Genomic DNA, 15514 nt, shown 5'->3' with positions numbered 1-15514 from the left:
AAACTACATTCATTCCTAACCTCATCTCTGCCCTTTCTTTCTTTCTTTGAAGAATATGACCAAAATCTCAATTTTACTTCACAGTAACAATATCATGGTTTCACAATTCTCAATATCAGTTTTGATTCCACAGAATAAACTGAATTTCAAACTCTTTTGAGTTTTTTGTTGTTGTTTTTTTGTTGTTGTTGTTGTTGTTGTAGTCCAATGCTTTTTAAGTAATTTTATGTTTATTTTATGTAAAGTTTATTTGTTTCTATAACTTTATTAAAATTAGAAAGTGTATCTAAAATTGTAAATTAGAATTCATTTAGATTCATTTGACACTATTTACCCCTTTTTGATTATTATTTTTTATGTACAATAAAACTAAAAGCTGAAGATGTTTGTGGAGTATCATTCATCAGTGTTTCTTTTTCCACTCCAACGTTCCAATAATTCCTGCCCACTAAAAGCTGCACGGATAAATTTGCTCACCCCACAAATAGGCTCATCTATGTAAACGATTTAGAAAAAGTTCCATCAATTCACACTTTATATCATTGCTATGATATGTAGTGTCATATCACCCAGCCCTAACATGCAGTAATGCTTTAAACACATTTGACAAGCTAGTTGATAAAAATCAACTATTCTTTCTTTTATTCTTTCATGTTAACTGAAGTGAATAATGCACTATTTTAACTTTAATCAACAAGTAGAATTGATCATGACATTCTCACCTTATATAAAAAAAAGAAAGAAAAAAAAGAGAAAAAAAATCTCTAATCCAATGCTGAGCTAGTGAATGCACAAATGTACCCTGATAAAGAGGTTGACTGGCAAAAAGTATTTTATGTATTTTAAAAATACAAAAATACTCATCTTAAATGTATTTAAATACAAATTACATTAGATTTTTTCCAAAGGCATTAAAATACAAAATAGTATTTTGTATTTCAAATACGTATTTTAAATACATGTATCTGAAATACTGCCCATCCCTGGGGAGTGGCATAGGTTAGTTGTCACAACGAGTGAGTTAACATTAGGCTTGTTTGAGATTAGCAAAATCCGCACAGAACCGATCACCGGTGATCACTGCGAGATGCATGCCGGTTAGAAATGTGTCAGTTTATTAGCAACACCGTACACGAGCGTGAATCCCGCGATATCTGTCTTTGATCTCGCAGGTGTCTGATCCACTGCGAGAAGTGAAGTTCAGTGAACTGTCCGTCTTGCCTGCACTTTTTTCCCTCCTCCCCTCACTGCAGCCGCCGACTCTCGCATACATTTCAGGCGAGGCAAGGCGCATCTCAAACAAGCCTATTGGCGTGGCTGTTCGGAGATGGTGAGAACTGAGAGGTTTGAAAAGTTGTAGAAATTATGTGGAGATGGCATTTTTATTACTTAAAAGGTGAGTAAGGTATTTTATTTAACAGATAAATTGCCACATGAAGCTCCCAAACAGAGCTCATTGTAAAGTATTAACTATTGTGAAGGGTCATTAAAATATATGGTTGTTGTAGTTATGCTTGAATTTGTTTTAAAGGAAGTACTATGTCTATAAATGGGTATAGCAGTAACGTCTTTAGCTAGTCAGCTTGAGATCCTTTCCATCTAAACTGGTTATATCTCTTAAGCCATAGTAGTGAATGTTTTATGAGCAGTAGGATAACCATATTCATCAGCACAGGGCCGAAGCACAACCAAAACAATGTTCTTCTGCAAAATGCATGCAGTTTTGTTTATTAACTTCTAGAGGGACAAATGTTACATCGTATGACAGAATATGCTAATCAATGATTAAAATATAACTACACATAAGCTACATAAATTCATCAACTAACCATTCAGAAATGTCCTGTTGCATTCTACATGTCACTTCTCCATCTTTGGCTGACTCCGGTTTGAACATAAAAGGCTAAAAGTTTGATATTTTCAGTGCATGTCTGTGTGAGGTAAAATAAGCTCTTGAAGCTCCGCCCTCTGTGCCGGGAGCAGCAGCTCATTTGCATTTAAAGGGACACAAAAATGGTGCGTTTTTGCTCACCCTCAAAAAGTGACCATTTTAACACGCATACAAATATCTGTGGGGTATTTTGAATTAAACTTCACATACAGTACACACTCTGGGGACATCAAAGACTTATTTTACATCTTGTGAAAAGGGCATTATAACACCCCTTTAAAATGAACACAATCAATGTACTATCCAAAAAGACCAAGTCTGGACACTTTTATTTGTCTAATTAAGCTGGGTCTGAATTTCAGAGGTAGAAAGACATCAATGCACATCCAAATTCAATATCCTCATAATATTCTGTCATATAGCATTAGGTGTCTTCATCTTAAGATAAAGACAGCGTAAATGTATCCTTCACTGATATGATATACCATACCACAAACCTGTGTGTGGTTTGGAGGTTGGTGGAGGGAATAAAATATTTTCTGATAATAGTTTGTTTAATTATTAAATATTTTCAACGTATTAAAGCAAGAAATAATCATTGTAGTCCTTAGTATTCACTCGGTTGGATCTAAAACTTACTTGAATTTTTTTCTAGATTCATAAATGTGACATTATGCCTTTGTCTGTTTTCTTAGGAGGTACCTTCATACTGTCATGGGTGGTTGCAGGAAGGCAGACGAAGATTATGAATAAAGTTCCAATACGAACTTTAATGAGGATAATACAAATAACACAAAGACAGGCTGGGCAACACACACTAACGGTAACATAGACCAAAACTGAACTTATAAAGCAAACACAAACAAGGATAATTAATAGAACACAGCTGATACGGATGAACTAATAATGACTGTAACCAAGGAGACAGATGAGTGGCAGGAATCTGAACAAAGACACGTGACAAATGACAACAAACTGCAAGTCCATGAAAACAAAACTAAACTGAACATAATGGTGACACACATCTACCAAATAAGTTCCAAACATAGCATAAAAGTGCAAATAGTTCTGACAAGTTTGCTAATGCTCAGGTTTTTTTGTGACTTCAGTGTCCAAATATTTTGGGGGGGTCAAAGGGTCTCACTTTGTCACAATTCAGTGTCACATGAATGCTACCGCATGGTGTTCTTTTTGTAGTTACAAGGACACAAGTTTTTTTTTTAATCAAAAATGACATTTTAGCAATCTCTGGCATCTGTGGTGAGAGGTTAAGCCTGGCGTTTTTCTTTCATGCATATGAGTCACAGTACATTAAACCCTATCAGAAAGGAGCATTAGGAAAAACGTGTTTGTTTCCATGGCACAGCTACCATTAATAAGCCTATGCATCACCACTGTTTGTTTTCTTGATGGGAAGCCACACTGAGAGTTTGAACAGCTGTAAAATTTCAATTGATGTTCAGTATCAGAATGCATAACACTCATCCAGTTGAAGATTATAAGTGAGCATTTCGCTTTGCAATATTTTGATTGTCTTAAATTAGAAGCTAATACTATCCTGTCTATTACAACTAGCTAGCTGGCAGGAACTCATTGATTTGAGGACTGTGTTTCTCACACACCCAAACAACATTTAAAATTCAGCATTCATGGTTTTTTTATTGCCGTGTTGTGGATGATTGTGTGCCGTGGAAGGAGGAAAACAGTCTTGTACGGCGCTGAGGCGAGAGTGCAAGGAAGTACACCAATAAATACAGTAGATAAATGACACGTCAGTGTATAAAACAATGAACAGAAGCTCTGAGGAGGTCATTAGCGATTAATATTGTGAGTTAAGGACCCTGATTGCAGTGGGAAAGATGCTGTTTATTACACAGCAGCTCATTGAGGAAAGAGACCTGTGGAATTTTCCAGAGGGTAAAGGCTGGAAGAACAAATGGGCTGGGGTAAAGAATTCATCCGAGAGATGGGTTTGGCTTACCCTGGGCAAAAGTTTGAGAAAAACAAATGTATTGAAAGTCTGCATCTTGGATTTTCTGCTGAATACTCTGTTCCAGTACCGCTAGACTCATGCCAGAGATACTAGACCAGATGATTATTGATGTTGACAAGAAACTGTCTAATGATGGTCGGATCGAAGGCTACTGTTCCCTAACTTCCCTGAGAAAGTATAATTTCTTGTAAAAAATAATAAAAAACCTTTATTCACGAAGAACACACTAGTAAAAAGTGACAGTAAAGACATTTGTAATGTTACATAATATTTCTGTTTCAAATAAAAGCTGATCTTTTAAAGGAACCGTATGTAAGAAATGTATTTCAATTAATCATAAAATGGCCCTGATATGTCACTAGACATTAAGAAATCATGTTCATTTCAAATACTTATATCACTGACAACAGTAGTCCGGACAGGATATTGTCATTTAAAAGTGAAGTTGCAGCCCTCAACTGATGTTGATGTTGTCAAGTTGTGTTTTGGCCTGATGCTCCACCCTCCACCTATCTACCAATCACGAAGTCAGTAGTGTTTCGGCATCCGGGTTGCCAGCTCTGCTCTAGTTAACACAGCTGCAGCTACAAACGTGTCGGATAAAAAATGTCTAACGTTACGAAACCTAAAAGACCTCGTGAGCAAAACTCTCATGAAGCATAAACATAATTAACAGAAAAAAAAATTACTGTGTAGGACTCGTCACTTGCCATTGGAAGCTCCTTGTAGCAGTCTACGTTCCTGCTGGATCCTGCAGCCTGGGGAGGGGGAGTGAAAGTGATTGCAGTACCAGTTTTGGCCACAATCTTACATACGGTTCCTTTAAACTTTTCATTTATATTGTTTTTAATGTTTTTTTTTTTTTAATCAATTAAATGGAGCCTCAATGAGTGTAAGAGACTTCTTTCAGAAAAAAAAAAACTTGAACAATTTCTATCAAAATCAGGCAAAATAAGTTTGTTTGGAGATTGTTTCGGGAGTTTAAAACCGCATTCCAAAGCAAACTTTCCGGAAAATGGTTAAAATGGTTCTTACTGCAGAGCCAAATTACATCCAGCTGCCCATCAATGGACAAAAGGTTTATGGGTAGGGTTAAAAGGTGGTTGGGCCATCTAGCTCCACCCATTACGTCCAGCGAGGGGGAGCTGGACGTCAAGCTTCACCCATTGGCTCTGCAGTGAGCAGCCTCTCAAAGTACACTTCGCTGGTAAACACCTTCGCACACCATTTATCCATGGTGATAATGTAATAGGTTGGTGTCTGCTAAGGCCCCGCCTTCTTTGATTTGGAAATCTTCTCCGATTAATTACTGTTCAGTCTGTCAAGGTCGATCGTCCACAAGAGTAAAAACATGAACACACTGAAAAAACACTTTATAGTACAAAATGAAGTTAATTGAAAGTGTCACTGTTATTTAAAAAAAAAAAAATCGATTTTAATCTAATCGATTTATTCTAATCTATTTTCTAATCTAATATTTTAATCTATTTTAATTTCAATCCATTTTATAAAATTCTATAAATAAATGTGACGTGACTTAACTGGAGAGCCGAATTGCAGAGAATGTGCAAACATGTCCAATGTGCTATGATCAGATGCTTTCTTAACTGCTGTTTTCTCACTGCTGTCATTTTTTTTTTTTTTCTATTTTGTTATTGAGAGGAAAGCACACAGCACATATTCATCTAAACAAGATGTTCACTAACAGTATATCGCTGGTCACATGTTTCAAACTTATTTTTACCCCTAAGCGAAGAACGAAAAAGAACTTTGCCATGATTATATCAGAACCTTTCCTGTAAAAAGAGTTTATATCCCATTTTAATGATCTGTTGATGTGTATGCCAAGTAGTTTGAAGAAGTCAGATATCAGTCAGTGATGTTGAAAAATGCCAGGTCTGTTTTAATGCACAACCTCTTAGTCATTGCCCTTGCTAGCAGTTTTCATGGTATACTGATTTGTGTAATAGTTAACTAAGGAGTGAAATGCAAGGAGACAGCCATGCATCAGGAATTTTGAGAAGGTTGTATCATATGTGAAAAGTGAGAGGAGCAGGGAGTAGAGGACAAAACCCTGAGGCTCCCAGTGCCCATGGCCAGTCTGAGGGATGATTGATTAGCTATCCTGACAGTCTGTGACCTGTTCCATGGGATATTCAGAGGCCAGTGGCACAAGGATGGATGGATGATCATGCAAAATAGTATGTTAAACAGTCAGAGTGGGCTGACTGCTTTAAAAGTGGAGTAGAACTTCAAGCACGACATGAAGGTTTTTCTAAAAAAAAGTACACTATATGGTTCAAGTTTATGCTCAGTATTTTTTTTAAATGTTTTTGAAAGAAGTCTCTTATGCTCACCAAGGTTGCAATTATTTGATCAAACAATAAAACAGTAATGTTGTGAAATATTACTATAATTTAAAATAACCTTTCTATTTGAATTTATTTTAAAATGTAATTCATTCCTGATGGCAAAGATGCATTTTCAGCATCATTACTTCAGTCTCACATGATCCTTCAGAAATCATTCTAATATGCAGATTTAGTGCTCTTTTTTTATTATTATCAATGATTATCACAAATTATCAATTGTGCTGCTTAAATTTATTTTTTGTAGAAATCATGATGATTTTTTGTTTGGTGAAAAGAAATTCCAAATGAATAGGATTTATTTGAAATAGAAATTTTGCAACAATGTAAATCTTTAATGTTAATCAATCTAATGCATTCTTGCTGAATACATTTCTAAATTTATTTCAAAAATATTAATTAATATTTTAAATTAATTAATTAATATAAAAATATATAATATGAATGGTAGTGTAGATAGCATAAACCTTCTTTATAGCATTATGTGAACTGTGTGTTTCAACATTTACATCATAACCAGCCACTAATGTTTTGTTTGTTTTTCCCATACTTGTTTACCAAGGGTAACTAAGTGAAGAGCATACTGAAATAAATATGTGTTGTGTGAGGAAAACAAAGATGTGTGTTGTGTGCATCATTACAAATAAAGCTGTAATTTTGTCAAATTCATGCAAAAAGATTAAAATGATTGAATTGTGTGTATTTAGCATACATACTGTAAAATGTTAACTATGAAGGTAGATTTAGCAAAACAAACAAGTAAGAAAATTTTTTTAATTCTCAAATAACACGAACTGCATTTTAAACCATAGAATCAATCAACCATTGATTATGTGGTGGATATTATATTTGTTTAGATGGGTAAAATTCTTCTGTCATGGATCTATAAAGGATAAATTAATTAAAATTGTTTTGATGAAAACCAAACATTTATTTATTTATTTATTTTTTTTTTTTTTTTCAAGGTAGAAAAAAAAGTGAGGAACATTTTCACTGAAGATTGAGAAGATAGCTTAGGAAGATCTGTCATCTCTCCAAAAAGTAAAACAAGGCAAGGTACAACAGCTCTGTTAAACATGCTTTTATTGGCCCGATAAGAAAAGGCTCAGTCAGAAGATCATCTTCCCCCGCCGTTCAGTACCATATGGTGTGATCCATAGCCTGGCATATTGACCTTTTGCTCCATCACCACCTGAGTTAAAGCCCACCTGATCTCACTGGCACAGTCCTACACACTTCAGGGTAAATACATTATGATCAAAACATAAGAGCTGTTGAGCAGATGGTGCTCTTGTAAGAAGCATGTAAATATGTCCTTTAGTTATGTCTCATTGCACATGAGAATTTCTCCCCCAACCTAGCGAATTTAAGCCGTAATAGAGATACATAGTGCAGTTTAACTTACTGTTTAGGTTACATATTCTTACTAGCATGAGGCGAAATTTGTAAAAAATCCTTCACAGAAGATCTAAAAATGGAAAAGAGTAAAATAAAACTTATGGACAGGTAATATAAAGTGCTTCCTATTTCAAGCAAGTAAAGAGGGCACAGGTTTTCACAGGCAAACAAAGCGGTTTGATCCTTTTCTATGCCCTCTGGCTAGTGTTGATGAAGAAATATAGTGTAAACAGCAGAGCTTTAAACAATTTAGTCGTTACAGACCAAGGGCCCTATCTTGCACCCAGCGCAATTGACTTTGTACACCGACGCATGTTTCATTCCTATTTTGCACCCGCGCAAAGCGCGCTTTTCCCTCCACAGAAGCACGTCACTAAACTAGGGAATGAACTTGCGCTCCCTGGGCGGTTCAGCGCAAAAAAGGAGGCGTATCCCGGCGCAAACAATCCCTGGTGCTATTTTACTGTTCCATAAAACAATTGCGCCACTGGCCAGAAAAAACCTAGTCTAAAGTCAGTGGCGCGTCGCGCATTATGCTATTTTAAGGGTGCATGCTTGACCATAATGTATAGCGTGCACAACGCGCATACACTTTGATTCTCTAATCTACACAGAAGCAGCAGTTTTCATTTTTGCAAATCATATTATTACAAACGATAGATAGATAGATAGATAGATAGATAGATAGATAGATAGATAGATAGATAGATAGATAGATAGATAGATAGATAGATAGATAGTTTATTATAAGCATACATCTAGCTTTCCCAATTTCCCACATTATTATATGCCTGTTTAATTTGGGTGTGTTTCTCCATCCCCAATGTCACTTCTCTCTCTTTTACGGCCATGACGAGAGCGTTGCTCTCCTCGGCTGTGAACCGCTCCTGGCGCGCGCCTGGCAAATCCGCCGTTATAATAGCAATACACCAAGGAAAAAGCGCGTCTGCTCTTAAAGGGAATGTGAGATGACGCTCTGATTGGTTTATTTCACGTTACGCCCAAACCACACATATGAATAATGAAAAGACCAACCCCTTTTAGATTTGCGCCGGGCGCAAGAGCCATTTATCCCGCTGGGAAAATAGCAACAGCGCCGAGACCCGCCCACAAAGTTACTTGCGCTTTGCGCTTTGACACTTGCGTTTCAGATCGTTAAAATAGGGCCCCAAGTCTTCAGAATCAGGGCATCATAGAAGACAGGTCCCTAAAGAATCCTCTTATTATGTGTTCACTTGTTAGGTGGCCCGAGGTTAACCTGGACACTCCTCAATGTTGCTCTGAGTTGACATTTAATCACAGCCACTGAGTTAGCTACAGCTGGGATAAGACTGGATGTGCAGTTTTTGTTTGGGAAAGTGCTACAGTATCTGGAATTCAGCTCTTGATCTTTACGTTAAAATCACACAGAAAAGGCACTGCTTTCTTAACATTCTCATTTATCGACTAAACAATTTTCCTTTAGTAAGTTTGTGTGTATTTGTGTAGATCATGCAGCTGGTTGTGTCGAGTTCAAAATGCAGCAACCGTAATTGCCCTCATAACATGTATGTCAGTGACTGAAAAATAGCCAAGTATTTGCTTGCTTACTGCATATTTGGTCGATGCTCTAAAATATTTACATGCAGTTATTCTCCTACAGTTACTGACACTAATTACACACTCACATAATGATGGTGCGTTCTAAAGGCAAAATATCAAAAAATGCAGCAAACAAATTATAGCATTCTGAGCAACGAAACGTCAAATTTGGTCATTTTGGACTGCAATGATGATTGAAAAAAATATCTGTCGTTAAAGGTGCAATAGGTGATTACAGAAAAATGTTTTTTTATGCTGGTTGAAATTTTCCTCATATCCTGCATAGCAATCACTATGTTAAGCTGTATAAAATGTATTTTTATAAATATATATCGTCTGTGGAAGGCGTAGGACTATAAAATGTTTGTTCAATCATTTCATTCGGACCGATGTACCATGTGTTCCCTGTCAGTCAACGTGTGTTTGACGGTACAGTTCTATGTACCGCTGACTTTGCCCTATGCAGATAAATGAGATTCGACTGTGTTGCCGCTTTGTCCTGAAATTGCATATGAATAAAGCTGAAATACAGTGCATTCTTTCCTTTATGTCAACTGGTCATCTTCTGAACTGGAGTCATTTCACAATCACATACTTATCTATGCAAGCAAGCGAATGACATGATGTAATCCAATGAAGTTGTCACTGGTCGTCTAGCTTCTGGTCTGTGGGGTGGGATCATATGCTTTCAATGCTAGCAGGCTAAAGTTAGCATTTTCCAGAGGACCTATTCCACCTTTAATGTTGTCCTTTGACAAAATATATTCCTCAAGCTTACTGGTCACAAATAATTTATCCTCATGTAAATCTTTAATGTCTTTTTCAAAATCAATCTGACAGATGACAGATGGTTTTGATGTGAGGATTTTCTGTTATTTGTTTAGTATTTTAGGATATGTATGATTTTACTCTGTCAGATATTTAACTTTTAATAAACAGAAATCACCTTGGAAATGGCAAGAATTTTACTAAAATGAGTAGGGAATATTCTTCTAGTTTTCTGGAGATGGGTAATTAACTGGACCTTTTTAAAATCAAGATTTTGGATTAAAATATATGTGAATGTATAAGGGAAAATGTGTTTGAAGTCTTAGTTAGGTTTATCACAATTTTAAGCAACCTTTTCCTCCTTTAATTATTCCTGCAGTGTGGCAAATCCGTTTTTAAAAGTACAAATATTCCATGTAGTTTCTCAATTAAAATGAGCTCATAAAACTGCATGCAAATTAATTTTGATAGCCAAATGCTGTTTTAGATATATGTTCACCTCTGGCTCTGAAGTGTAAAGGCGGATTTCCTGCAGGGGTTCAAGCTGCAAGATTGCTGAATGACTAAAGAAATGTTATTAGCAAGATGGTAGAAAACTGTACATTTCTTGTCTATTCCACCCACTGCCACTTATACCAATGACAGAAATAAGCACAGTTATAATAGCTTAATATGTGGGAGAGCGTTGCTTTAGAGAGTGACAATATTGTATTGCAATAGGTAGCACTTCAAAGTCAATTCCAAATCAAAACTATTTAGCACATTAGTTGTAATTGAAAAGGTTTAATGACTTAGTTGACTTAACCCTCTGGGGTCTAAGGGGTTTTTGGGGTCCTTGAGATGTTCTGACATGCCCTGACATTTGCAGGGATTAAAGTGAAAAAAATTATTTTTTTTATTTTTTTTTCTATTCTATTTTCTTTCTTTTTTTTAGGCCAAGTCATTCCTTTAACTTTTTACATAGTCGAGACCAATAGCGTTTTAAGGGGAGATGTTTTAAACCGCTTTAATATTGCCAGTAGGCGTATTTTAAAAGCTATTTTAATCTATGAAAACCAGGCAGGGAGCATGTAGGCTACTGTAGAGCACGAATGGCAGCATTGTGACTAGCTTCTGATTGATGGTGACCTAGCACTTTTTTACCATTATTGCCATATTGAAGTCTCCTGTGACATACTGTGCAAAGACACATACCTGGCTGTTAGATTTTTTTAGTCCACGAACTAAAAGGCTTGCCATTTTCCCCCCATTTCGCTAAGCCTTCCCCTTTACTTAAACTTTCGTTAAGTAAAGGGGAAAATATATATTATATATAGGCAAATTATAACATGTTTACACAAAATTTGTTAACACACACAAGTACTTTTCCCCTTTACTTAACATAAATTGTAAGAATGTAAAGACTAGTACTAATAAATAAACATTATGCCTATGCTAAAGCTATTAAATAGCAGTCCCAAACTAGTTTTTGTTAATACAATGTTGGTATGAGCCACTACAGTCATTTAAAAATATAAAAAATAATACAAAGAAAAATAGTGGCATTTTGGGGTTAATATGGAAACGACAGTTACGATGGTGACTACACAATAACTGTTAATGAAACATGGAAACTACTCCTCCTGGTGATCATCCCTGCATTGCTTTTATTTCGGGTAATTTACAACGTAACGGCGTTGCATGCTCGTAGTTTCTTTTGCACTAGCTTGATCAGTGAGGCGATACAGCGCGCGCCGCTGCATTTGCGCGTGCAATTGAGTGTGCGCTACGAGAACAGTATAATGGCTGACAGGACAAGAAAGTCCGTTTTTCTGAGGTGAAAAACTTTATTTCAGCGTACACTTATGTCACTGCCTGGTAGTTCCTATTGTGCTGGGTTTTCTGAAGTAGTCATGATTCGCCTCTCATAACATAACATGCTCTAAACACGCACGCAGAGTGGAATAGGAGGAGCGGGGGCGCGGGGAGCAAAGATCACAGCGCAAATTTGAACTATATCGATATATATGATATGGTCTAATTCCATATCGCATTTCAAAAATATATCGATATATTTTTTTATATCGATATATCGCCCAACCCTACCTGCATTATAAGTGTGTCCATGGTTACAGCGCTCAACTGTAGCCTGACATGCACTTTCCGTGAGCAGTAATTGAAAATCCGGAGTGGACCATCAGCGAAGTGATTACAGAATGCTTAGAGTGGAGAGAGGAACCTGCTTTTGCTCCACTCCAGGCTTTGATCACATCCCCCTCAGCAGGGTGAATACACCTCGTCTTTCCTTAATTTAAGACCTATTCAAACTAAAATTAAGACATTTATTACACTATTTGAGAAATGAAAGCCTATTTACGGCCTTAAAATTATGAAAAGTGAATTTAAGACATTAAGGACAGACTGGAACCATATTGACGGAAATCCGTCATAGACTTGCCGCAATTAACGGAAATCCGTCGTAGTGACGGAGAACTTTAATCCCTGCATTTGTGCTTTTTTCAGTTGCTTATAAACATATTAATGGAAAAGGTGTAATTACACTATATTTAGCACAAACAGGGTTACCATGATATGTGAGCAACGCGCATGTACATGTTTGTATTTTTGAGAGAATAATGTTTATGCATGGTTATTGAAAAAACTAAAAACTAAAGTTTCTGAAATAAGGCTACAAAACACATACTAAATATGTGTCAATAAGACTTTTGACTAATGGATGTCGTTTGCCTAGAGTTTTTTCTTCAAAATTATGTGAAAATCATCCTGCCTAATCATTCACATAACACAAAACATTGATTTAAATCTTGTAAAACACTTTTTGTTTGGAAAGGCAATATGCGCAAAGGGCGTCAACGATCATGCATATTTAGTGGTTCACACCTCAGGAGACAATGGGGCCCACATACTTAATGAGCCATTCATTCAGGTGTGTCACCTATAGCCACAAGAAAGAATGCAAGAGCATGGTTCACAGTTGGAAGCATTACAATTTTATTTTATTTTTCCACAAATTGTGCTTGCAAATTGTATAATATCCAAGGAAAACATGTCTAGTAATTGTGCAGTTAATTCTCATACTGTATTTTCAGTGGTTTAAGTATACATTTTATCATACATATTTCATTACTTTGAATATAGCCTACATTGACAAAACATACTATATTTAACATATTAGCAAAAATTGGCAAACAAAAGCTTATTTGAGGTGGCAGATATTTTACAGTAAAAATATATAATCTATCCAAAACTAGTCAATGAAATGTTGTCTTTCATATGTCTGTAACATAGGTCTTTCGTTTTTATTATAAGGAATATAAATGTTAATTTGCAGTTTAATACGTTGCTTATACAAATACATTTTATTTCAACATATTTCAGTCAATTTTTACTCATCTCAGTATAGCAATACAGTTTGCTAAAAGCAGATCATTCATTCACACACAAACGCGAGTGTGCGAGCTGTGGTAAACAGCGCATCTCTGCCGTTCATTCATTCACTCGCGTCCGAGTGAAGACTGTGCGCGAGCCACAAACAAACACATTATCCGCGCCACTGATCGCAGCGGCAACGAGCACTTTGATCACTTGATTTCAAAAACAACACATTTCACCGCTAGATCGCCTCTTATTTGACAAACGAATGAAATTAATGCTCTGGTAGTTAACTGGAGATGTTTTGTTTATTTGTATTGGTACATTCATGCCGCGAGATGTTTCAAAAGTGGTGGGGACAATATCGAACTTAGAAAAAAGTGGTGGGGACACGTCCCACCTGCAAATTACGCCTATGTCTGTATAAGCTTGATGTGTTTACTCGAGCTGATATGGGGGCGTTCACAGTTTGCACGGATCGCCTCAGTTAGAGGTCTTCACAGTCGACCCGGGACCCGACCCGGGACCCCTACGGGTTCGGGTCTATATTTTAAATGATCAGCCGGGTCCGGGTCGGGTCCGAATCTATTACTTCAGGTCCCGGGTCTGTTTAACATTGTGTGTAATACCCAAGCGTGCCGCACAAGCCCTGAAAAGTGAAGCCAAAACGTCTCGATCGCCCCCCGGTGACTGGTCCTAGTATAGGTCATAAGCCCCGCCTCCCCGTGTTATTCAACGGGACGTGAGACCAACTAAACAAATAAAATACACTTCAAATATCTTTTTTCCAAACGTGGTTTCTTTCATTTGCTGTCGTTTTTATCACGCTGATGTGAGTTCAAGTGTCTGTTTCAAAAATAAGTTGTTTTTTAGTTAGTTACGTGATGCGGTGGTGTAACGTCATGATTGACAGCTGTGATTGACAGGTTCTCTGAGCGAAGTAGTCACTGAAGCACCAACGGACATTTTTTCGGGATCTTCGGAGGACTGAGGAGATTGTATTTACTTTATTTTAACAAGCCTCTTGTCATACTGCAATCAATTTTTAAAAAAGTGTGTAGAATCCACTCTCCCTGAGTGCATTCTGCGAGAGTGAGGGCGGAGCCTTGATTTTGCGGCTTTACTTCCTGCTCACTACTGCGCAGGTCTGGTCCCGAGATCGCTACTGCGCACTCAAGTTCCAATATGTCAGCGCCATATCGGGACACTGGCGGCTTCAGTTCTCATCAATGGACGAGAGCGAAGGGGCGTCGTCCATCAATTTTTACAGTCTATGGTAATACCCGTCCGATCGGAGTCATCAGATCAGACTCGGAGAAAACCAAGCCGTGATTAGACACTGTTTGTGTTTTTTTTGTTTTGTTTTTTAACTTGCAACTTGTAAAATTAGAACACTCAAAATAAATTGCGTTAAAAAGCATATTTTAGGTTGATCCAGCTAGCGCGCATGTGCAGTCTCAACCGCGTGTCATGTTTCTATGGCAACCAGTTACCAGAGCTTCAGTGAGGGACCGCCAAACCGCGCTTTAGATTTTACAATATAAATTAACCGTCTTGTTTAATCTTAAAGTTTTAGTGGTCAGATTCAGACTCGATGCAGAGCAGAGAGCACGGAGATGATAGCAAATAAATAACGTCAGCGGCCATGGCACTGAACGAGCAATCGTTATTATAGTTCAAAAGGGCAAACAGTCAAAGTTATTATGCGAGTTAACTCGAGTCAGAATGTAAGTTACATGTGCAAAGTTGCATTTGTCATCCGTCACCGTGACATCAAGTGGATTTTTGAAGCTGAAATAATGAGTGGATTAAGCTTGGACTTGAAATAACGAGAGGAATAACATGGATAACTTTCTTGTCGGAGGATTGTAATGCATGATCACAGCCAGTCAGGTAACGTTAGCGTTATAAGGAAGGGAGACTACACTACCTCGGCTCCTTAAATTAGGTAAGACAAAAAGTTGTATTTTTCGCAACAGGTTTATTGACTTGTAATAGCAGTTTAAGGTGGAATATGTGACAATCGGGTCCAGTCGGGTCTGTGTCTTCCCGGCGGTTTTGGGTCCAGCTTTCAAATAATAGACGGGTCCGGGTCGGTTCGGTGTAGCACATTACGGGTCTCTTTCGGGTTCGGGCACGAAT

This window comes from Abramis brama, assembly GCF_963993115.1.
Source record: "Abramis brama genome assembly, chromosome: 23".
NCBI lineage: Eukaryota > Metazoa > Chordata > Actinopteri > Cypriniformes > Leuciscidae > Abramis > Abramis brama.
This window is presented reverse-complemented; position numbering follows the sequence as displayed.